This window comes from Ursus americanus, chromosome X (genome assembly GCF_024610735.1).
Source record: "Ursus americanus isolate L20-20 chromosome X, mUrsAme1.1.p, whole genome shotgun sequence".
Taxonomy (NCBI): Eukaryota; Metazoa; Chordata; class Mammalia; order Carnivora; family Ursidae; genus Ursus; species Ursus americanus.
In genome coordinates this window covers 9,159,660-9,184,710 of record NC_142164.1, presented here as the reverse complement: position 1 = coordinate 9,184,710, position 25,051 = coordinate 9,159,660, and the positions used below count along the sequence as shown (strand labels likewise).

Sequence of the window (25,051 nt, the reverse complement as noted above, 5' to 3'; positions counted from 1 at the left end):
TTATTTGTCAAAATTTATATAACAGGCGAAAACTATTTGGTTGGTATAAAATACAAATATTGCTTAATCCTGCCATGGATCATTTAGAGATAATTATACCTACTGGAAGGAGGCACAGGTGGTAGCTTTCTTCCACAATAATGTACCATTTCATTTCAACAAGCAATTGGCAACTGCCTCTGCCAGATCCTACTCCACACTAAATGACAATCAGAAATGCAAAAGCATTGGCATGAGGTTTCATATTCCACCACAGAATAAGAATAATCTCATTATTTAATTTGAAATTACAGTTAAGTCTTTTCTATATTCTTTCTTTGACGTCTTTTTTTCCTGTCACACACTCATTGTCAATAAGTTGGCTGTAACAGGAAACACCCAAGTGGATGCTAATATATTGCCATAGATAACAACAATGAAAAGCGTAATATCTTTTACCATATAGGATGCTATCCTCATTCCAGCTAGTGACAAGAAACAACTGCTACTATATCAACCGTGACTGTTTCAAACCGTAATGTAACTCCCAGGAAACTTGAATGTGCATTTTTTTCTTCCAGAAAGGTGCAATGTGAACTTCTCTGATCAGATTATGTCATTGAAAACTCAGCTGGGTTTAGAGATGGGCAAAAAAAGTAACACTGAAGCATAAAGCATAATTTTTATCTTTATGGTAATAAAGTAGTCTGACAAATCCTGTATTTAACATGTTGTAAAATGTCTTCCTGGGGCATTTGACTACCTCATTTCCCACTGGTACAGGACACTTCTCCAGATATAAAGCTGACAATAGGGCTGAATAAGGAATTGACTAAGATGTTCATTTATATAGAGTTAAGGATGGTTTCGTCCAGGTATGGAAAATATGAGCAAATGGAAGCTGTATCAGATTGTAGATAGACAGGCTAACTGAATAATCAACATAAAAGGAGCCAGACATAGAGGAAGAGTAGTGGGAAAAAATAGATACAGAGGAGTACTCAAGAGAGCAAAAGCTTGGAGATGATTAGAGACAAAGCAAAGAGAAATCCTTATGACCTGTGAGAAAATATTGCAGTTATTTTTCAATGGGCTTCTGGGGCTTCAGGTACTAGAAAGAGTAAGCCATTGAAAGTGCTACTGTGGCGATCTTTCTACATTAATTATCCCAACTCAATACACTCCAAAAGATATTTATTAAGCTATCTTTGTGTATAGAGTGCTACATTAGACCCACAGCTTCCTGGCAGTAGTTTACGGCAGACAAAGTGATTGCTTTCATTGTCCATGTCCCCTCTAGTTGATTGGTAACAACTACCTGGAGCTCTGCGTGGATGAAGATTCTGATAGTATATCTGGGTTCAGCAGGAATGATTGCCCCAAGGTCTGTCACGCCCCCTTTATAGGATTTTTGGTGAGGATTAAATGAGATAGCCTATATAAAAAGCTTAGCATAAGGCCTGGAACAGAGCAAACTATGTGAATAAGATGCTCTTTAGTAGAACATACTGCAAAACTCAAATCAAACATATTTAAAGAATAAAGAAAACTGGCTCATTAACTGAAAGGTCCAAAGGTTGTATATGTTTCACTCAAAGTTTCAACCACAATTCACAGATCATTCAATGATGCTATCAGTGGCTCTATTTCTCTATGATTGTCACAGCTCTGCTCTCCTATCTAGGCTAGTTTCTTCCCCAGACCAGTTTCCTTCATGGTAGCAAAATAGCTCCAGCAATTCCAGGCCTCACATCCACACATCAAATACTCAACCCAGCAGCCCATACTGGAGTGAGCTTCTATAGAACAAATGGAGAATGGATATTGGGGTTTTAACTACAAATATCTGTTTCATAAGCACTCAATAAAGGTAAACTATTACACTCATGAATATTCTTAGTAAGATGGGTGACTGGTAGCTTTTGTGTTACAGGTTTGCAAATCTTGTTTTGTCCACTTACTATTACATTTGTCCAGCTTATATTTTAATAAACAAGTTGAAACCAGTCATAGAGTAAATTAACTGATCAATGGGTTCTAATAGCAAGGCTGATTACTTTGCATAAATCCAGGCTTGGAAAACTCAAGGTTGTTTGTCCAATACAATCTACCCAGAGGAACACTGGTGAAACCAGTTACATATCACTGGGTTTCTAGCCATGTGCCCAATCTTCTTAAAGGAGATCAGAATTTGTGCACCCTCTACCAAACCTGATTCCACTATTTCCTGACCATCATACTTGCTGATGGCTCATTTCATAGATCATTCTTTCCTCTGGCCCTAAGGTTAGATGTGATTCACTCCCTATCTAGGGGTAGTAGAAAGCCTACAAAGAGTTGTGCATCAATCAAACCCTCATCTAGTTACCTCTGACTATGTACATTTAGATCCAGAAATACCCTGAAAAACTCTCCAGGATGTGATGAATATTATAATATAGATATAACCAAGGTCCTAAATGATTACAGGAGAAGTAACTTTCTTTGCCTGGAGCAGTCAGAAAAGTTCCCTAAGAGGAGGCAGGCTTTGAGATCAGTCTTTGGGTTCAGAAGTTTTGAGTGGGCCAATAGTTAAAGGAACATGATCCTATGATAAACCACACATGTGTTACCAAAGCCACCAAAAAGATTTTTGAACAACTTGGAATTCCTTGCTTCTTAAAAAAAAATTATCTATCTATCTATCTATCTATCTATCTATCTATCTATCTATCTATCATCTATCTGAAAGAGAGTGAGTGGGAGGGATAGCGAGAGACAATCTGAAGCAGACTCCATGCTGAGTGCAGAGCCTGATGCAGGGCTCGGTCCCACAACTGCGAGATCATGACCTGAGCCCAAACCAACAGTCGGATGCTTAACTGACCGAGCCCCCAGGTGCCCCCAAATTCTACTTCTTTTAACTGAACTATGTGAAATTCTATAAGTTAGATATTTACATAAGTGTATCTTTAATTAAAAACATACAGAACTCTATCAGTCATTCATATTTTAGTGTGAATTTATTCTGCCAGAGTGCTTTTCCCATAATTCTTAATAGGTATGCCTTGCTCTAAAAGACTGGGAATTGGATTTGAGCTCATGACTATAGAGTTTTCTTTAACCTGTGATTACTGTGCTGTGTTGTGATTAAACTGAAATCAGGCAAGAATATGGATTTCAGTGTATCCTGAAGATTCTATGACAGAACATATTGATTTTCTAAATTTTTAAAATCTTTAGTCTTTGTTCTTAGTTCACAGGACAACTGTTGAGCAAATGGTCAGGGCCACATTTTTAAAAGTGGGCAAAGAATCAGAAGCAAGATCACGGGGGATAGGACATCATGCCCACCTTACTTCCTTTGTCCTTGAATGGTGTTAGAGGAAAAAGGTGATTTGGTGATTTGTTTTATAATTAACAGAAAAGCAAAAACTTTACCTCCTTCATGACTTTACTTCCTTTGCAGATAAACATTAAGGATAATCTATTTGTACTTCATCATTTCATGCATGGAGAAACTGAGGTCCATGTTTCCTATTTCACCAATAAGCCAACAATCTTTCTACAATAATTATCTCAACTGAATACATTTCAACAGATACAGTGCTGCATTAGACCCATGGCTTTCAGGCAGCTTACAACAAGTGCTTGTTTCTTTTTCTTTCTCCCCAGCACCTAGAACAGTATCTTACACATAGTGATACATGTTTTTTGAAATGATGAATTGCAGTGTGAGGATTTTGCACAGCTAAATATATGGGAAAAAAAAGAAGAGAAGTTGTCAAATGCAGCAACACATTCTCCTTTACTTATTGCATCCTAACTAATACAACTCTGAGTTCCAAATCATCTCTTTTTCTCAACAAATATTTAGTTAGACCTAATTATCCAAAAGAAAAGAAAGCTGTTGGAGAAATTTTAAGAATACACTGAGAGGGAGTTCATGTCAGGATGTAATTTATCATCTTGGGTGAGTATGGCAAAAGATGCATTTTAAAAAGGCTTAAAAGCTTTGAAGAACGTATACAGATGCTTTAAGAAAGAGAGGTGAGAGAAAATTTCTATTAACACACCTCTTACATTTTAAGTATGCATTTCATGGTGTTAACATTTTATGTTGCTGGCTAGTTGTTTAGCTCACTCAAAATTGTAAATGGTATAGTGTAGAGACAAAGAGAGAAAGTAAGATCAAAAGTATAAGGACATTAAAGATCTGCTGTTTCAGTACATTCATTATGATGTACTCCAATATGCTATTACAATCTCAATAGATGTCAATGAGGCTTCCATTATCATCAACATGAGTGGTCACAATGGCTCTTTCAAATCCATTATCTCTAATGTCAAAGAGTCTAATCTGTACTTCTTCATAGCAGAGGCACCTTACAACTAAACTTCTGCTTTTGTTTTTTGACTATGATTTTGCTATTGTATCAAGTTGTACAGGTACAATCCTAGCAGATTTTCAATGTCAACTAGCAGACATCTTGGCCCCATCTCACATTATCTACCCACTAACTTCAGCTAGTGTTATGAACTGAATGTTTGTGTCCTCCCCAAATTCATATGTTTAAGTTCTAACCCTGACATGAAAATATTTAGAGGTGGGGCCTTTGGGAAGTAATAGTTTTGGATGAGGTCTTGAGGGCCAGGCCCTCATAATGGGATTAGTATCCTTATAGCGACAAGAAGAGAGACCAGAGTTCATTTTCTCTCTCCCCCAGCCCTGTGAGGGCGCAGTGAGGAGGTAGCAGTCTGCAAACCAGGGAAAGGGCTCTCCGTAGCAACCAGATTTGCTGGCACCGTGATCTTGGAATTCCCACCCTCCAGAACTATGAGAAATTAATACCTATTGTTTAAGACACTCAGTCTGTGGTAATTAGTTATGGCAGCCCAAGCTAAGACAGCTACACAGCTGATATTTTCATCTGGGATGTATATGCCCATAAGCTTATGCATATATGTATGTGTGCTTGTGGGAGATATTTCATTTTGCAATAAAGGTTACAGAAAGTCTTCTCTTTTTTTTAAAGATTTTTATTTATTTATTTGACAGAGAAAGACAGCCAGCAAGAGGGGGAACACAAGCAGGGGGAGTGGGAGAGGAAGAAGCAGGCTCCCAGCAGAGGAGCCTGATGTGGGGCTCGATCCCATAACGCCGGGATCACGTCCTGAGCCGAAGGCAGACGCTTAATGACTGCGCCACGCAGGCGCCCCTACAGAAAGTCTTCTATCTGCAGAATAGCAGTATATGACGAATAAAATGTCTTAGAATTGCCTGCAGTATGCATACTTTTGCTACAATCAGATGTTATCAAATCAGTAGGAGACATTTAGTGTTATTTAGTTTAGGGAAGTGGTTCTTTTTTTTTTAACCATTTAATATTTTTCTTCAACCAGAATACATTTGGAACTCCAATGTATCAACTGGATTAAAGTAAAGACCTTCTAGCCTGAAACTTTTACTTTACAGATGAGGAAACTAAGTACTAAAGAGAGGATAAGATTTATTTAATTCCACACAGCCAATAATTGGTAAAGGCAAGTCATAAAACCAGCTTGTTCCAACATGTAGGTTTTCATCAGCCTGCTAACACTAACTAGCTGTATGACTTAAGCAAGTCATTTAAATTTTTTGAGTCTGTTTTCATCATTTGCAAAATGAGGATAATAAGGTACCTACTTCATAATATCTATTTATAAGCATTATATGAAGTACTCTATGTGAATATTTCTAGTAAACTATAATGTGCTCTAGAGATATTACTTATCATCATCATCACCATTTCCTGACACTGAACACAGTGTTTTTGCCATCATATATTTAGCTTTTGACTTCATTTTAGCAGTAGTATCCTTTATTCAAACATAATCTTCCTTTGCCTTATTCCCAGGAGACCTGGAAGGGCTCAGCAGAACCCTGAAGTTATAGGAAATACAGTTAGGAAATACTGTGTGTCTATCTTCTTTTTTACAGATGGACAATATATTTACTTTTCTCTACATTTCATCTCAGATCTTCCGAAATACAACTAATTAGAGATTTTTTTCTATCTCTAGAAAATCATCAGGAATAACTAAGACAATCTCATGTGGAGTAGGTTAAACTGCACAGAACAATGTTAACAGAATAGTTAGACCTATTTAGGCTGAGCCTGCAATACCCACAGTTTTCTCATCCCTCCCCACCCAGAGGCTTGTTACTTTATTCATTCATTCATTCATTCATTCATTCATTCATTCATTTGAGAGAGAGCGCTCATGCGTGCATGAGTAGGGGGAAGGGGAGAGGGAGAGGGAGATGCAGACTCCCCACAGAGTGGGGAGCTCAATGTGGGCCTGATGTGGGGCTACATGCAGAGCTTAATCCCAGGACCCTGGGATCATGACCTGAGCTGAAGGCAGACGCTTAACTGACTGAGCCTCCCAGGTGCCTCTTGTTAGTCAGTTTATACCCAGTCATTAAGCCCCATAAGATCTGGCATTCAAATGTACCAGCAGCACAGAGAGATCCAAAAAGCCTCATATTGATTGACCAAGGAAGGTGCAGTGCTACAAATCAAGGAATACTGTTATCACCATTGATATTCTTCTGACATTCATGATCTCATTTAATCTTCCAACTGACCTTATGAGGAAACTAGAACCTCCATTTTAGAAATGATGCATCAGAGCCTCAGAGAAGTTAACTGATTTCTCAAGCAACAGAGCATGGATTCAAAATAAGCTCTATAGGATTTCAAAGTTCTTGCTCTGTTAAATCCCAAAGCCATAAGAAAAATTCATTAATTCACTCATCCAACAAAAATTATCCATCGCCACCGTGTTCAAGGCATTGTAAAAAAAAATGAAATAAATAAATGAGATTACACTCTGTAAAATTCTAGAATAATAAAAATAATATGCAGGAAAGTTTATGCATGATCTGAAGCTTCTGGATTGACTGAGATAAGTATTTTTAAACTTATGATAGCAATGATTTACTTGAGTGACACTACTTTTTTCATCTTTATTCTTAAAAGTCATATGTTGTCAAGTTATACTTTAGGAATCAAATGCTACCATGGTTAAATATACAACAGCCTGTAGGTTTAGATAATCTTGCTAGAACTCCATGCTAAATTTAAAAGCCTTCTAGTTACCAACCTGTGTCTAGAAATTAATTTCATATGTGTATATATGTATGTATACATGGACATAATCAACCTTGCCACGTCCAATAATATGGTGTTTTAACCTACAGAGCTATAGATGGATTGATTGAGGTTGATAAAAAATATATGTATGTCTTCATTGGAAAAGTGTCTGTTCATATCTTCTGCCCATTTTTTGATTTGTTTATTTGTTTCTCGTGTATTGAGTTTGAGAAGTTCTTTGTAGATCTTGGATACCAGTCCTTTATCTGTAGTGTCATTTGCAAATATCTTCTCCCATTCCGTGGGCTGCCTCTTAGTTTTTCTGACTGTTTCCTTGGCTGTGCAGAAACTTTTAATCTTGATGAAGTCCCATAAATTCATTTTGTCTTTTGTTTCTCTTGCCTTTGGGGATGTATCATGAAAAAGGTTGCTTTGGCCGATGTCGTAGAGGTTACTGCCTATGTTCTCCTCTAGAATTTTGATGGATTCCTGTCTCACATCGAGGTCTTTCATCCATTTGGAGTTTATTTTTGTGTATGGTGTGAGATAGTGGTCAAGTTTCATTCTTTTGCATGTAGCTGTCCAATTTTCCCAGCACCATTTATTGAAGAGACTGTCTTTTTCCCACCGGATGTTTTTTCCTGCTTTATCAAATATTAGTTGCCCAAAGAGCTGAGGGTCCATTTCTGGCTCTCTATTCTGTTCCATTGGTCTATGTGTCTGTTTTTGTGCCAGTACCATGCTGTCTTTGTGATCACAGCTTTGTAGTACAGCTCGAAATCCGGCATTGTGATGCCCCCAGCTTTGTTTTTCCTTTTCAACAGTTCCTTGGAGATTCGGGGTCTTTTCTGGTTCCATACAAATTTAAGGACTATTTGTTCCAGTTCTTTGAAAAACGTTCTCGGTATTTTGATCGGGATAGCATTGAAAGTGTAGATTGCTCTGGGTAGCATGGACATTTTAACTATGTTAATTCTTCCGATCCATGAGCATGGAATATCTTTCCATCTTTTTATGTCTTCCTCAATGTCTTTTAAGAGTGATTTATAGTTTCTAGAATAAAGGTCCTTTACGTCTCTGGTTAAGTTAATTCCAAGGTAACAGACACTTTTCCAATGAAGACATACAAATGGCTAACAGACACATGAAAAAATGTTCAAAATCATTAGCCATCAAGGAAATTCAAATCAAAACCACACTGAGATACCACCTTACGCCAGTTAGAATGGCAAAAATAGACAAGGCAAGAAACAACAATTGTTGGAGAGGATGTGGAGAAAGGGGATCCCTCCTACATTGTTGGTGGGAATGCAAGTTGGTACAGCCACTCTGGAAAACCGTGTGGAGGTCCCTTAAAAAGTTAAAACTTGAGCTACCCTATGATCCAGCCATTGCACTACTGGGTGTTTACCCCAAAGATACAGACGTAGTGAAGAGAAGGGCCATATGCACCCCAATGTTCATAGCAGCAATGTCCACAATAGCTAAATCGTGGAAGGAGCCGAGATGCCCTGCAACAGATGACTGGATTAAGAAGTTGTGGTCCATATATACAATGGAATATTACTCAGCAATCAGAAAGAATGAGTTCTCAACATTTGCTACAACATGGACGGCACTGGAGGAGATAATGCTTAGTGAAATAAGTCAAGCAGAGAAAGACAACTATCATATGATTTCTCTCATCTATGGAACATAAGAACTAGAATGATCAGTAGGGGAAGAAAGGGATAAAGAAAGGGGGGATAATCAGAAGGGGGAATGAAACATGAGAGACTATGGACTATGAGAAACAAACTGAGGGCTACAGAGGGGAGGGGGGTGGGGGAATGGGATAGACCGGTGATGGGTAGTAAGGAGGGCACATATTGCATGGTGCACTGGGTGTTATACACAACTAATGAATCATCGAGCCTTACATCGAAAACCGGGGATGTACTGTATGGTGACTAACATAATATAATAAAAAATCATTATTAAAAATATATATATATATGTAATACATAATTGCCTTAAAATGTTCATGACTCCAGTAGTTCAGTACTGAGGGACACAATGCTAAACACTGGAGTTAGGTTAAACATAGAGTAAGACTTATAGAAGGAATTCAAGTATCAGAGTTTAGGTCTACCTTTGACTCTAACTATACACTCCCTTCCTTAGCTAAGGAACTTGCTTATCATTCTCAGCTTGTACATGTGGGACTTGAACTGGTCGTGCTTAGGGACTAGTCTTAGGACTAGAAGACTACATTCCTCTACTCTGAAAGTCCCTACCTTTTTCAATACATACACATTGCAGGAAAAGGAAACAGAGATAATGAAAAGGAAAGAAAACTAAAACATTAGTATCACCAAATCCCATCACTGAAAGATAACCACTTATCAAAATGATGTGTAAAGATTCTGATATTTCAACTGTTTTTCATATAAATATATTCCATATATATTCATATATACATTAAAGCAATCTTATATTTTTGGACTTTTAGAGATTCTCATTTTCAACTTGTTATTATTAAGGATGATATTATGGTAAGGATATTTGTAACTATGCCTTATCATGAATGTTCTATTAAGGAATTAGTATTAATTTCAAGAAATTAAATTAACAGTCAAAAGCTAATTTTAAAATACTTTTGATATGTAATTTCTAATGGTCTTTCAGACACACCATGAATTTATATTCCCATCAGTAGAGAATGAGAATATCCTTTCCTCATACTCTAACAAACATTTGGTGCTATTATTCTTTTTGTTATTTGCTGATATGACGATTATGGTTGTTATGTAGCAATATTCCTGGAATATGGTGAGGCCATTTGATCTATAGAGTTGAATCTTCAATCAGGTACAGAAGTCGTCCTGAATTATGTCTTTGAAATAGTTTTATCTTCTGTTTTCTTCCTCAGAGATACTAATTATGAGCATATTAGATCACCTTTGTTTACCTTCCATATCTACCACTAGATGGATATCAGCAGTTGTATACCTTTACCCTTGGAAAGACGGCCTTGGGAATTTTTGACCTCTCCTACTTTAGAGAAGATAATGGTCAGCTGGCTCTGCCCAAAAAGAGCAGCAGCCAGTATGTGTTCTTTCCTGGCATCTTCCTTCATCTTAGTCTAAATTTTGCTGTGCTTGGCAATTCCTCTTTACGTATTTTGAAGTGTAGAGCTATACCTATACAGCTGTTCCCTTATTTTACCAAAAATGAAGCTCTCTCCTCGTTTTGAGGTGTTTTCAAAGATGAGAATTTAAGTTTGTTAAAGCTAGTACTATCACTTCAGTTATTTATTATCCATAAATCCATATTTGGTATAAGTATCAAATAATATATATCCACATTTTGTTAGGATACACTTTCTTTCATCCTTTCAACAAGAGACAAACTTAAAAGATCTAAGTTTTGAGTAGAATTTTAAAAGAAAAATTTCGAAGACATGAAAATAAAACACAAAAAATACCTTCTTAAATGGAAAACTATTGCTATGCTCTTTGCACAATGGGAACTTGACATTCTTGTCAGACTGAGTTCTTTTTCTGGTTGTATACAAGCTATTCACTTCTAGCCATTCTGAGTTCTGTAACATTGCCACTTCTGAACTTTGAAAACAGGCACTTTGACATTTTGCTATTTCATCATGAGGTAAGACCTCAAACTGATCCCAATTATCCCATATAAACTTTTCTTAATCTGATCGTGAAAATAAATCATGCATATTTTTTAAAAATTAGAAAAGTAGAATAAGAATAGTCATCATTTATACTATCTTAAACCTAATTTCTTGATGAATTCTGTTTATTGCTGACCAATCATTTCTCTAGATCACTTATTCACCTCCCCACCTATTATCCTACAACCCCCAACAAAGCATAATATTACTTGATTAAAACAACTTATGATTTGGAAAAAGGTATAAGCCAACAACAAAAGAACAATTATCTTTCTGTTTCTCAAAGCTGTCTTGTCACTTACTAGATATTGTCTATTCTTCAAAATTCCAGAATTCTTATCACCTGCCATTCACATTTGAATTCAGTATTTTTTCATCTCTAGCATGAAATCAAGAGACTTATAAGAAAAAAGTAATATTAGAAACAGATAAAATATCTACTATTCAAGAATTATCAAGCTGTTTTGACATACGAAGCAGAACATCATCTAAATATCAGCTGACCGTCTAGTTATTGTTAAACATTTTCTGTTTATATCTAGGCAGAAATTTGGGATATGGAGATACTGCTCTTGCTATCACCTTCTCTCCTGGCTTCCTATGTCCTAGCCTGACAAAACTATTTAAAATTACTGAATGTGCCATGTTTTCTCTAGCTTCCCTGCTGCTTTGCTTCTGTTTTTTCCCTTTGCTGGAATACTCATATCACATATTTAATCTTACTGCATATTTTATCTTACTGACTTTTATTGATTCTTCAAAAATCAACTCAGGTGCCACATCTTCCATAAAGCCAATCCCTACCCCCACCGTCTCACAAGTTGGGTCAGGTGTACCTAGAGCACGTTGAACATCACCCAATCACTATCTCAACATTAAATATTTCCCTATCTGTATTAGTATCCTACACTTGATTATAAGCTCCTTCGGAGTTATGTATTCCCAGCACCTCAAGCAAAGCATGACCCAAAGAAGGAGCTCAGCAAATATTTGCTAAATGAAGGAATGGGGAGTAGCTCTAGAAAGCACCATGTGCTCAGGTAAATGGAAAAGTTACATCAAATTGTTTTATTCATATTCACAATATCTACGCAGGGTAAGTAGAACAGGTATTATTGATACAATTTTGCAGAAAGGTAAATCTATCCTAAGCGATCAAGTTAACTTGCCAATGTAATTCATTTGGTAAGTGGAAAGAGCCCTCTTTCTGTTATTTTCCTTCCTTCCTTTTTTCCTTCCTATTGTGTGTGCGTGCGTGCGTGTGTGTGTGTGTGTGTTCCATTTTCATTATCCATTCAACTGTCTACAGACCCTTAGGTTAATTCCATGTTGTGGCTATTGTGAACAATGGTTCAATAAACATGGAATGCAGATATCTCTTTGAGATCCTAATTTTAATTCCTTTGGATACACACCCAGAGGTGGGATTTCTGCATCAAATAATAGTTCTACTTAATTTTTTAAGGAACTTTTTCACAATGGCTGCATCAATTTATATTTAACAGTGTATGAAGGTTCCATTTTCTCCACATCTTCACCAACACTCATTATCTTTGCTGTTGATAAAAGGTGTGAGGTTTTCTCACTGTGGTTTTGATTCGCATTTCCCTGATGATTAGTGATGTTGAGCACATTTTCATATACCTGTTGGTCATTTCTATACCTTCTTTGGAAAAACGTCTATTCAGGTCCTTTGCCCATACAAAAAAAATTGGTGGGTGGTACTGAGTTGGAGGAGTTCCTTATACAATTTGGATATTAACCCTTTATCAGATATAAGATTTACAAAGATTTTCTCCCATTCTGTAGATTGCCTTTTTCTCTCTGTAATCGTTTCCTTTACTATGAAGAATCTTTCCTGTTTGATGTAGTCCCACTTTTTAATTTTTGCTTTTGTTGCCTGTGCTTTTGATGTCATATCCAAGAAGTCATTGCTAAGATCAATGTCAAGGAGCTTTATCCCCATGTTTTCTTCTATGAGGTTTATACTTTCAGGTCTTATGGTTAAGTGTTTAACCCGTTTTAAGTTAATTTTTGTGTACGATTTGAGATAAGAGTCCAATGTCATTTTTTTGCATTAAATCCAGTTTTCCCAATACCAGTTATTGAAGATACTATCCTTTCCCCCATTGTATATTCTTGGCACTCTTATAAAAGATCAATTGATGGTATATACATGGGTTCATTTCTGTGCTATCTGGTTCAATGGTTTATATGTCTGTTGATATGCCAGTAAAATACTGTTTGATTACGGTAGCTTTGTAATACATTTTGAAATCATGAAATGTGATGCCTCCGGCGTTGTTCTTCTTGCTCAAAATTATATTCACTATTCAGAGTCTTTTGTGGTTCCATATAAGTTTTAGGATTTTTTCTGCTTCTGTAAAAAATGCCAGTAGGATTTATACAGGGATTACATTAACTCTGTAGATTGTTTTGGGTAGTGTGGACATGTTAGCAACATTAATTCTTGCAATTATGATCATGAAACATCTTACCATTTATTTGTGTCTTTTAAAATTTTTATACCAATGTTTTATAGTACTTCTTGTAAGGCAGGTCTAGTGGTAATGAATTCCCTCAGTTGTTTCTTTGGGAAAACATTTTATCTCTCCTTCATTTTTTAAAAAAGATATATTCATTTATTTGAAAGGAGGGAAGAGGGGCAGAGGGAGAGAATCTCAAGCAGACTCCCCGCTAAGTGTGGAGCCCAACAAGGGGCTAGATCTCATCATCCTGAGATCATGACCTGAGTCAAAAATCACAAGTCAGACACTTAACCAAGTGAGTGAGCCACCCAGGCTCATTTTTTTAATGGGCAGTTTTGTTGGATATAATATTCTTGGTGGGTAGGGGTTTTTTCCATTTGATATTTTGAATATATCATCTCAGTCTTTCCTGACCTGCAAGATTTCCACTGAGGTATCTGCTTATTGTCTAATGAGGGGTTTTCTTGTATGCGATGAGTTGTTTTTCTCTTGCTGCTTTCACAATTCTCTTTCTGCTAATTTCTCTTTCTGTTCTTCTGGGACTCCCATAATATATATGCTGGTTGGCTTGATAGTGTCTTAGTAGTCCCACAGGCTTTCTCTACCCTTTTCATTCTTTTTTTGTTTTGTTCTTTTCCTCTGTATAATTTCAAATATCATCTTGGTATTCATAGATTCTCTTCTGCTTGAAGTCTGCTGTTGAAGCTCTCTATTGAATTTTTCGGTTCAGTCATTGTATTCTTCAGTTACAGAATTTCTGTTTGGTTCTTTTTTATGGCTTTTATCTCTTTATTGAATTTCCCATTTATTCAGGTATTGTTTTACTGATTTCATTTAGTTATCCATTTGTGTTCTCTTGTAGCTCACTGAGCTGCATTAAGACAATTATTTTTGCATTCTTTGTCAGGCAACTTCTAGATCTCCATTTCTTTTTTATCTATTACTACAACTTTATTTTGTTCCTTTTGCATTGTCATGTTTCCCTGATTCTTCATGTTCCTTGTGATAACCTTGCTTTGGTGTCTGTCCATTTGAAGAAGTAGTCACCTCTCCAGTTTTTACAAACTAGTTTATGGAGGTAAGCCCTTCACCCATCATCATAGCCAGAGATTCTGGAGGATATCCTAATTCCTTTCTGTGGGTGTGCCTGCTCCACTCCTCTCATTCCCTCCTGAGGAGAAAGATTTAGGATTGTCTGCCTACTCTTGATCCCACAGAGCTGTTTCAAGTGCTGAGGCCACCTACTCCTTTTCCCTAAAGGAATGCCCTGAAACACGGATGCTGGGTGCAAGCTCCCCTTCTCTTCCTCTATCCTGAAGGAGATATTTTAGGATTTTGCACCTCTTCCTACACCACAGAGGCATACTGAGTGTTGAGAGTAACCTGACCCTTTTCTATAGGGCAATACACTGAGATCAGGGACAATGGGTAGAAGCTCCGCTACTCTCCTGCCTTCCTAAAGGAGCAGTCTCAGAGTTGTCTCCTTCCAATTCTGCAGGGATGAGGCAGCTTCTGTGATCCAAACACTGTCTGTAGGGGCATTCACATGCCATATGTGGGGACACATGGGGTGCCATCCACAAGGGTGCATAGGAAGCCTTCTCTGGTGGTGCCTGGACCACTGGCTGCAGGGCCATGTGGGGCACTGACTGTGGGAGTGCATGTGGGATAGATGGCTGCTGGCGTCTGCACATGTGTGGCCTGGCTAGAAGGGTCTGTGGGCAGGTTAACTGACAGGGTCTGTGGGAAGGCCCACCAGTACAATATGCAAACTGGTTGTTTTAATCCATGTGTCAGTGGCCTCTATTCTGTTTTTAGCTGCTCCCAGACATTCAGCTATGCTGATTCTCTCTGTATACTAGGTGAGATGAGAAAGAAGCCGACCTCTCAAGCAATGTCTCAAAAGGTTGGGGATGCCAGACACTCACTTCACTCAGTCTTTCCCCTGCAGGAGAAATCATGGACAGAGACAGTCTGTCTCTACACTAGTCTGCCAGCTTGGGGGAGGGTTGGTATGGATAGAGTGAAATGGTTCTTAGTGTTCTCAATATGGCTGTTCTTGACTTTTCTTCTCTACTGGGGTCTGAAACCTCCCAACTAATCTCTGGAGCTTTCACAAAGGTATTTTCATCTGTAGACTGTTAAGTCAGCCTTTCTGTGGAGGGGGGATGAGGTCTAGGACCTCCTGTGCTGCTATCTTGATATAAGTTTCTTTCTTTATCTTGATATAAGTTTCTTTCTTTATCTCTACCCTTTCATCCATTATTGCGTATCCCAAATACTGCTAGACATTGAAGAATACTGATACAAATAAGATATAATTTATACTTTTCAGTTGAAGTCATGGATTTATAAATATAAAATAGAAAAATCTAGATGTATGAAAAATATACTGGACTACTGGCTGGAAGAAGAACACTGTGTTGGCTCACACCCTCTGAAAAGCAGATGCCAGAATGGGGTTAGATATTGAGGGATTTATTCTGGAAATGCCTATTAGGGAAACCTAAAGGGCACAGTAGGAGCAAAAGAGGGAGCCATCAGACTGTGATACAGATCTAACCCCTCTGAAGGAGAGAGAAAAGGAATGAAGATTGAATAGACAGAGATCTCAGACTATAGGGCAATTCTAAGTATCTTTTGGTAAGGCCAGTGGGAAGCTGTACAACTTGTAGGAATAAGCCTGTCATAGTGTTTGTTCAATTCTCATTAGCTGAGAGAAGACCATGGGAAATGTGACCTCAGTGCAAGTGTAGTGTTGGATTTAGAATGCAGCTGCTGAGACCATCTGTCAATTGTGCAACTTGGAGCAGGAGATATGATTGGCACATTTTCATAACTATCACAGACACCTTCTTTATCTGGGGGATTCACAGAAAGAAGTGAGAGACAGGGGGTATGACAGACTTATTATATTTCAGTCAGCCAAAACAGGAGTTCCAAGAAAAAATATATGGTAGTGGTAGTAATGATATGTATGTGTGTGTGTGTGTGTGTGTGTGTGCGCGCGCACACGCACTCACACGCGTGGGGGGAATGGGAGGTAAGTAAAACAGATTTACCTCCAGAAAAATTTATTAAATGTAACACTTTCAGACATTTTAGGTACTATCAGTGTAATCTTTGTGAGTTGTCCAATTTACAACTGAATCATTTAAGTGGTCGAATGACTTAAATCGGCATTTCTCAATGTTAATTCACTGAACAACAGTTCACTAGGATTATAATATAGCTAGGGGATGGATCTTGCATTGTCAAATATCTTTTGAAAATACTGAGCTAAAGTAATTTTGCATGGTTTGTTTGTGTGTGCGTGTGTGTTTCCTGAAGATTTTTTCAGAATCTGGGATATGTACATTTACCTGGTGAATCTCCGTGAAGGAGATTTAGTATGCAGTGTGTCACCAGTGTAATTGACTGAGGAAACCTATTTCCACAGAGCAGCTCCTATAAGTAGTGCTCTGCAGAACATTTTGAGAAACGGTGATTTAGTTGAACAATCTTGTATTACTGAAACTTTTTTTCACACTTATTGAAGGAATGAGATATTAGAGCCTTAGAGTATCATTTTCATAATATAGAAATTCTTTCTATACACTGACAGATCTATTGCATAGAAGTGGTTGAGAGCATGGGTTCTGAAATAATGTAGAACCAAGGTGTGATCCCTATACCTGCCCCTTACTAGCTGGGTGACTTAAAGCTGTGCTGCTATAATGATCTGTGCCTCAAGGTCTGAAAGGAAAACAAGGATCTTTTGAGTACTTCCCTTGTACAGTTGTTGAGAGGGTTAAATGAAAACTATTCAAATCACCTCACACCTAGGAAGCACCTTCTAAATGTTAGCTGTTATAATTAATAAACATTTCCTCAGAATCCATTTCCCCAATGTGTAGAAACACTCTGACGAAATGATTCATCTGTATTAGCTGTGGCTCACTCAGACTCCTCCCTTCCTTCCTTTCTCCCTTCCTTTCAGATTTGTCTGAGTATATACCATAAGGTGGTAAAGAATGGCAATAAGGACAAGAAGAAAGATGTTCAAGGACTCTGAAACTTAGTAGCTGAGGAGTGCGATCCTTGTCTTTTTGAAGAGAGAACTCCTTTTCTGAAAAGAAAGGCTGAGCTTGGGAGTGAAGGCTGAAGTTAAGTCATTCCTCGTGAAGGGGCCAGTAACGAGCAAACTGCAAAGGTTTGAAGCAGTATCGTGGGAGTAGTGGCAAAAACATGAGCTTTGGAGCCAGATATTTACGAGTGCATTTCCTGATATTGTCATTATTTAGTTGGATGGACTGGGGATAGTCACTTAAAGTTTCCTTGCTTCATATTTCTCATTGTAAAATGGACAAATGAAGGCTTAAGATGTTATGATGATTAAATGAGATCATGTATGGAAAGGATCTGGGGCCACAGAGAATGCATAAGTGGTGCTCAGCCAATGTCAGGCTTTAAAGTTGCAGTTATGGGGATTTTCGTAACAATTTACAACGCATTTGAACATATCTATCAGGGTTAATTTAATCTGAATGGAAACTTTACAAAATGTTCCTTGCTGATGTTTTTATGAACTGAGAAAGAGAGAAAACCAGCCAAGATGCTGAAATAGCCAAAAGGAGAAAAGAGAAGTATATAAGGTGGAATTGTGGCATTTTACAAGCAGTCTTTTTTTTTTTTTTTTTATTGTTGTTGTTCTGAAAACTGAGGTTGTCATTAGTGTTTGTCGGAAATGGTACCATTGTAACAAATGGGAAATGACATCTGAGGGCTTAGACTCAATGCCAACTACTCTCTAAAAACAAGTTCAGAGTTGGGATTTTAAAATAACCATACCCAGGCCCATCCTAAGAGATGCTGATTTAATTTGCATGGCACAAAGCCTGGGCGTTAGTATTTTTTACAAGCTCTCCAGGAGATTCTAATGTGCAGTCAGAAGGAGAACTAGTGCTGTAGTTTACCTAGACATCTATCTCTAAGGTTTGGTAGATATGATGTGAAATCTCTGGGAGTGAATATTTTGCAACTGTTTCTCACCTAGGCATAGTAGTTTTACCTCTCCCACCACTCTGCTGGGTACAGCAACTCCCTGCCAGTAACTATCATTACTGCACTGGGCGTGATGGACTCTACCACTGCTCTAACAGGCCTGGAAGTTTCTGCCAATCAGTTCCTCTCAATCAAAATATCACATGTGTACAACTGTCTATGTCTGTGCTGAAAAGTTGATGTTAGTATAGCTGGAGCTTTGAATCAGGGAGGCCTATCCATAACTGCTGCAACCCTTTGAGACTTCAGATTTCCAACATGGAAGCAGTCACAACAAGTAACCAGCATAGACACGTGAACTGCCAGTGGATACTTTGAATTATCCTGAAGGACAAATTTCAAGTCAATCATTAGGGTATGGGAGAATGAGAATTTGAATATTTTGTTTAATGACATCAGTTGTGTTTTTAGAGCAGGGTTTGACAAACATTTTTGTAGAGGTCTAGATAGTAAATATCTTAGAGTTTGTGGGCTTTAGGCCTTTCTCAAAACTACTCACCTCTTCCATTGTCACGGGAAAACAGCCACAGACAATGTATACAGAAATAAGCATGGCTGTTTTCCAATAAATCTTCATGTATGGAAACAAGCAGCTGGCTGAATTTGGTCCATGGGCTATAACTTGCTAACCCATGGTTTATAGACGTGATACTTGACTTATTTGGATTATGATCTGAGTAATGTTCACATATGAAATAGAGTCATTTTGATGTTTGGGACAATAGCAATAAAAGCGTGAAAAGACTGCTATATGGAGGAAAGCACACTTACCTCACTGCAGGTATGAGAAATACCTGTGAACAGGCTGATGCTAAAATTTACAAGACACTACAGACTGATTTAAAACCTCTGGGCAGGTGGAATACTTGAGAATATCTTCAGGAAATTAATTACTCTGATGACCAGGGAGCAACCAGAAAAGGAGTGTTGGGAAAATGACTTCTTAATCCACTTACCTTCGACACTAAATTTAAAAACTGTATGCCACCAAAGTTCACGCTGCTGAACCAAGGGTGACATGCTAAAAATTACAAACAGAACTTGCATACTAAACTAATTCTGATGAGGAAGAATCTGAGTATTATAAAAAGATTAGCCAAAAAAAGCACCCCAGTCTTAACATTACAAAGACCGGGGGTACTGAGGAAGGTTAGAAAATGGTAAATGAGCAGAAGGTTTCAGCCATTTGAGGTCTGCAACATGATAGGTTTGTAAGATTGCAACCAGGTCCTGTAAGCTAGTTCTAAAAAGTATTTATTTTGAAAATTTCCTAGTACCTAAAGTGCAAAAGGAGAAAATAAGGAGAAAAGCAGAAGCTAGAAGTTTTCTGTTTCCATGCCTGAGATATATGTGCACAGAACTGAGGAAGGATTACATAAAACAGAGCTACAGTATTCTCCATCTGCTACAGAACAGTCCACAAACACGGCCCAATGACATTTGCACAACACCCTAAGGAGCTAGTATTTAGTGATATCATCTTAATCTCAGAGTCCCATATTCCAAATGCTTGTCCAGTGGAAATTATCAAATCAAATTCAAACTTGTGCCAATAAAATAGTAAACTATTCAATACACGTGTCCTTAGTGAATGAATGGAAGAATAATTATTATATTCTGAATAGATACACCATATTAACAATACACTGGACCCCATGTTAAAAATTCCCTAAAGAGTTTCTCAACCTGCTTTGGTCAACTCAGCCATTCTGAGTGAAGTTACAATCCCACCTGCTACAATGACTCACCATGAAGTGATGAGGAAGGAGAGGATGATGTGTGTCCCAAATGGGATGAAGTGCCAAATTCTGTGGGAGGCACGGTAGTTTGCTATAGCTCACTTATAGTTAATCCTAATAGGACCTCCTGCCCTCATCTTCCCATTTCAGTTGCTCTAGTCTGTCTCCTAGGGAATCTTGTTTTTTTCTGCTGAATTTGATGAATGCGTACTACCAAATCCTTATGGATAAAGATGAAAAGATAAAGAGCTGCCATCTCTCCTTCAACAGTCTAATAATTTGAAAAGTCCATGCCAAGGAGACTTATAGGACTTTAATAAATTACAGTCGTTGATTGAAGATTTGATCAGTGATATGAATTTTCTGGAAATTACAATTTATTTAGAATGAGATAACTATGTATAACATGATATTAAAATGGATCCTTAGGCAAAGAGCCAAGGTTGATAAATTCTAAAATCAAGCCTAGTCCCACACCTAGATGCAAAGCAAGTGTGAATAATTAGGTCATACAAATCTCAAACCCCTCACATCCATTAGAGGCTATATAAAGGGATCATGAGTTAGAGACTGAGAGGTTTTGAGAAAAGGATTGCTAGAGAAAGATAAGAGTTTGCAATGAGTCCCATTTACTATGGGGTGAGAATGAGGTGCTTGCCCCTCGCCTAAAGCTTGTGGGGAAGAACTTTGAAGGCATAACTGAGAGCTTAAGACATGGTCCTGACACTGGGGTGGAAATTCACTGGGCTTAGAAAGAGCAGTGAAAGACAGACTGGAGCAAAGCATATCAACAGCCTCAAGAAAACTGTAGAGATCACCCGTATGAGGGTGGGGTATTGCTGAAGAACCCAAGAAGAACAACAAAGTACAGGGAAAGGTTCCACCATGGCACCTCAATGACCCTGCATGTATCTGCATAGGCCCCACAGGCAAACGGTTGAACTGCAGCCTCCCTGGGTCTTGGCAGAATGCAGAGTGACACTCCTGGAACACAAGGGGATGGAAAATCTGTGAAATGCTGCACCAAGACCATCTCCCATTTGCCTCCTTATCATCTCTGGGAGGCTGTCATGTGACAGTTTCTCAGCACCTCCCACGTATTGATGAGATAGGGGCTTTCTGCCCTGTACCCCCCTCAGAACAGAGCTGTAGAATATAAACTGTTGATAAATAGTACAGTTGGCTCCTCCACAATGGGGTATCCCATGCAGTCACCTAGCCCCTTTGTTTCAATATCATTTTTACTGTGTGGGACAGGGACCAGGGAGAACCCGTACCTTTGAGTAGTCTTCCTTTCTTTTGTTATGTAATAAATAAGTAATAACTTTCTTTAGTAACATGATAAGTTCTCTGAATGTAAAATTATACCACTGCATCTTTACCAGTTGAATTAGTCAATCCTTGACTTTTCTATTGCATATACTTGGCCCAGGATAAGGGAGAAAGAATTAACTTTAAATATTTTCCAGCCCCAGAGAATATATCAGTAGTTGTCCATTGTGGTACGAGTCAAGTAAGAATGTGACTATACTACATTTTCAATTGCTTCATCTCTATTCCAAGCCCTACTTACCAAGCAGAGAAAGAGATGTAGAAATGCAAAGCAGGCAAACAAACAAACAAAAACAAACCCAGACACATCCTATTTCCCGACTGGAGGCTTGAGCTGGAACAGAGGAGAGAAATTCTACCTTGAAATCACCTGGAAGCATGAGACTGGGGACCCATGTAGTATCTGAAAATAACCATAAATCTGTGGGAAGAGCAGGTATTCAGTCAGGAGCATGGAATAGACAGTCCAACAAAGCAAATTTAAAGGGAAAGTAGCAAACAAAACAAAGTTCTTATTTGCTTGTTTCCCATATGCCCTGGCAGTGCAATGCATTGATTCCCTTTTGCCAAAAAGCTAGAGAAGTAATAACAATGGTTCAAGGTAATAAACTGCCTGAGAGAAGCAGAGCTGGAGTTAACTTTGGAGAACTGTCAGTTTTTCTAGAACACATTAAATTCAATAATCATTGTATCAATTAGATGCAGATACTACCCTACTTGCTGGTGATATGCTGGGGAAGAAACAATAAACAAATAAAGGAAGATACAAGATGAATGCAGATAGCAAAAAGTGTTATGGACAAGATAAAACTGGATGGTGGGATGGAGAGACACCTGGATGGGGCATAATTTATATTAGATGATCAGGGAAAGCCTCTCTGGTGGGAAGAGCTTTCATCTCAGATCTGAGAATGAGCCATACATGCAAAAAGCCTGGACAGAGGGAATAAACACAAAGGGTAAGGGCTCTGAGGCTCAGAGATGTAGTAAGAGGAGAAATACATGAATGAAAGGTGGGAATTAATTCATTTATTCAACAAATATTTATTATTGAGCACTTACTCTATGCCAAACAATATCCTAGACACTATGAGTATAGTACTAAAGAAAATCAAGATCTAAATCTTACTTTTTCAATCAGAGAAAGACAATTATTATATGGCTTCATTCATAGGTGGAATATAAGAAACAGTGCAGAGGATCATTAGGGGAAGGGAGGGAAAACTGAATGGGAAGTCATCAGAGAGGGAGACAAACCATGAGAGACTCTTAACTATAGGAAATAAACTGTGGGTTGCTGGAGGGGAGGTGGGGGGATGGGGTGATTGGGTGATGGGCATTAAAGAGGGCATGTGATGTGATGAGCACTGGGTATTATATGCAACTGATGAATTACTGAACACTACATCTGAAACTAATGATGTACTATATGTTGGCTAATTGAATCTAAACAAAAAAAATCTTTACATGAATGGAAAAAATCTTACTTTTATTCTACTGTATAGGGAGGGCAATAGTCAGAAAACAAACACATCTAAAAGTGTTGTGTAAAATAATTTTTTAAATTGGTGAAATAGAGGGTGATTGGTTGGTTTTTATAAGGTAGATGCAGAAATATACTCATCTACAGCGACAACTGAGCAGAGACCTGAACAAAGTGAGAAAGCAAATCATAATCATCTGAGGTAAGAACTTTCTAGATACACAGAATGATGAGGGCAAAGGCCCTGAGGAAGGTATGTGGTTGGTACATTCGAGGAACACCAAGGGGGCCTATTGCTTGGACTGGAGTAAAGTACAGGAAGAGAGAACAAAGGAGGTAAGAAGGCAGGCAGCCACCTCATGCAGGGCCTTGTAGAATATTGTACAATTATTGGTTCTACCTGAACAATATGGGAAGTCACTGGATAGTTTTGTTTAGAGGATATGATTTAATTCATATTTTAAAAGGATCACTCTAGATGCTGCATGAACAGCCTGTATTGGGGAAGAATGGAATGAGGGAAACCAGAGAGCTAGTACATTAATTCAGGTGATGGTGGCTTGGGCTATGGGATAGTGAAGGAGGTCAGAAATAGGTTCTGAATATATTTTAAAGAAAGTACTAACAGGAGTTGCTGATGGATTGGATTTGGAGGTGAGAGAATGCGATGGATCAAAGATAATGCAATGTTTCTTTTTGTCTGAGGAATTGGTAGAATGGAGGTAATCATCTGGGGAGTTACTATTAGTAGAGAAGGGGTTTCCAGAGGCCAGGGACACTCTTATGGTTAGAAGTGAAGACAATAAAGAAATCATGAATCTGAAAAGCAGTAGCCAGAGAGAGAAAAGTAGAACCAAGACAATGGTGTCCTGGAAAACAGTGGAAGAAAGTATTTCCAGGGATGGGTGATCAATTGTATCAAATGCTACTGAGAGGGTGAATGAGAAAGGGACTGAAGATTGAACAGTGCATTTGCCTGTAAAAAGGGATGGAGAAGTAGATAATAACTTAAAGAGCATGTGACATTGAGGGAGGTTTTTTGTTTAATTTTTGTTTGAAGAGGAGATCCATTCCAAGATGTTTGCATAATAGGAATGGTGTGCTAGGTGAATAATTGATAATTCAGGAGAAAGATTTCCTGCAGTGAAGTCCTTCTGCAAGCAAGGAGGTTGGACTCTATTGCATCACTAGAGGGGTTTGGTTTTAGATCTCAGCACATTTAGTTAATTAATTGCATCAAAAGTGAGGGCAGATTATGTGGATATAGATATAGGTAGTTTGACAGTTTGGATGGCAAGAACATAGGATTTCTCTTTTTTTAAAATTTTACTTATTTATTTGAGAGAGAGAGAGAGCGCACAAGCATATGAGCAGGGGGAAGAGGAGAGGGAGAGGGATAACCAGATTCCATGCTGAGTGTGGAGTCCAACGTGGGACTCCATCCCATGACTCTGAAATCATGACCTGAGCCAAAATCAAGAGTCAGACGCTTAACTGACTGAGCCACCTAGGTGTCCTGGATTTCTCTTTTGATTACTCCTATTTTCTTATTGAACTAGGAACCAAGGTCATCAGGTGAGAATGTTATGGATTAAGAATGAAAAAGGTACAGGGCACATGGGAGGCTCAGTAGATTAAGCATCTGACTCTTGATTTCGGCTCAGGTCCTACCCTCTTCCCTGCTCATGCGCATGCACATTCTCTCTCTTTCTCTCTCTCTCTCAAAAAAAATAAGAATGGAGAAGATGCAAATATCTTCTACAATTCCATAAGTTGCCTTTTCATTTTGTTCACTGTTTCTTTTGCTATGCAAAATCTTCTTAGTTTGATACAGTCTCACTTATTAATATTTGCTTTTGCTGTTCATGCTTTTGGTGTCATATACAAAAAAATCATTGCCAAGACAAATGTCAAGGAGCTATTTCCCTTATGTTTTCTTCTAAGAGTTATTTGGTATCAGGTCTTATGTTTAAGTCTTGAATCCATTTCAAGTTAATTTTTGTGAGTGCATAAGATCTTAAATTTTCTCACCACAAAAAAGAAATGGTAAATTGGTACAGCCACTGGGGAAAACAGTATTGGGGTTCCTCGAAAAATGAAAAATAGAAATACTGCATGTTCCAATAATTCCACTACTGGGTATTTACCTAAAGAAAAATGAAAACACTAACTTGAAAAGATATATGTACCCC

At 38.1% G+C, this 25,051-nt stretch overlaps 1 long non-coding RNA gene across 1 annotated transcript in view; it reads left to right on the top strand.

The window, feature by feature from the left end:
* The window catches only part of LOC148106816 (uncharacterized), a 233,905-nt gene extending 215,963 nt beyond the window's left edge, over nt 1–17,942 (top strand). The window contains exon 3 of the long non-coding RNA XR_015723432.1: nt 17,242–17,942. This is a non-coding gene — a long non-coding RNA (uncharacterized LOC148106816). The remainder of the gene's footprint in view (nt 1–17,241) is intronic.
* The last annotated feature ends 7,109 nt before the right edge of the window (nt 17,943–25,051 follow it).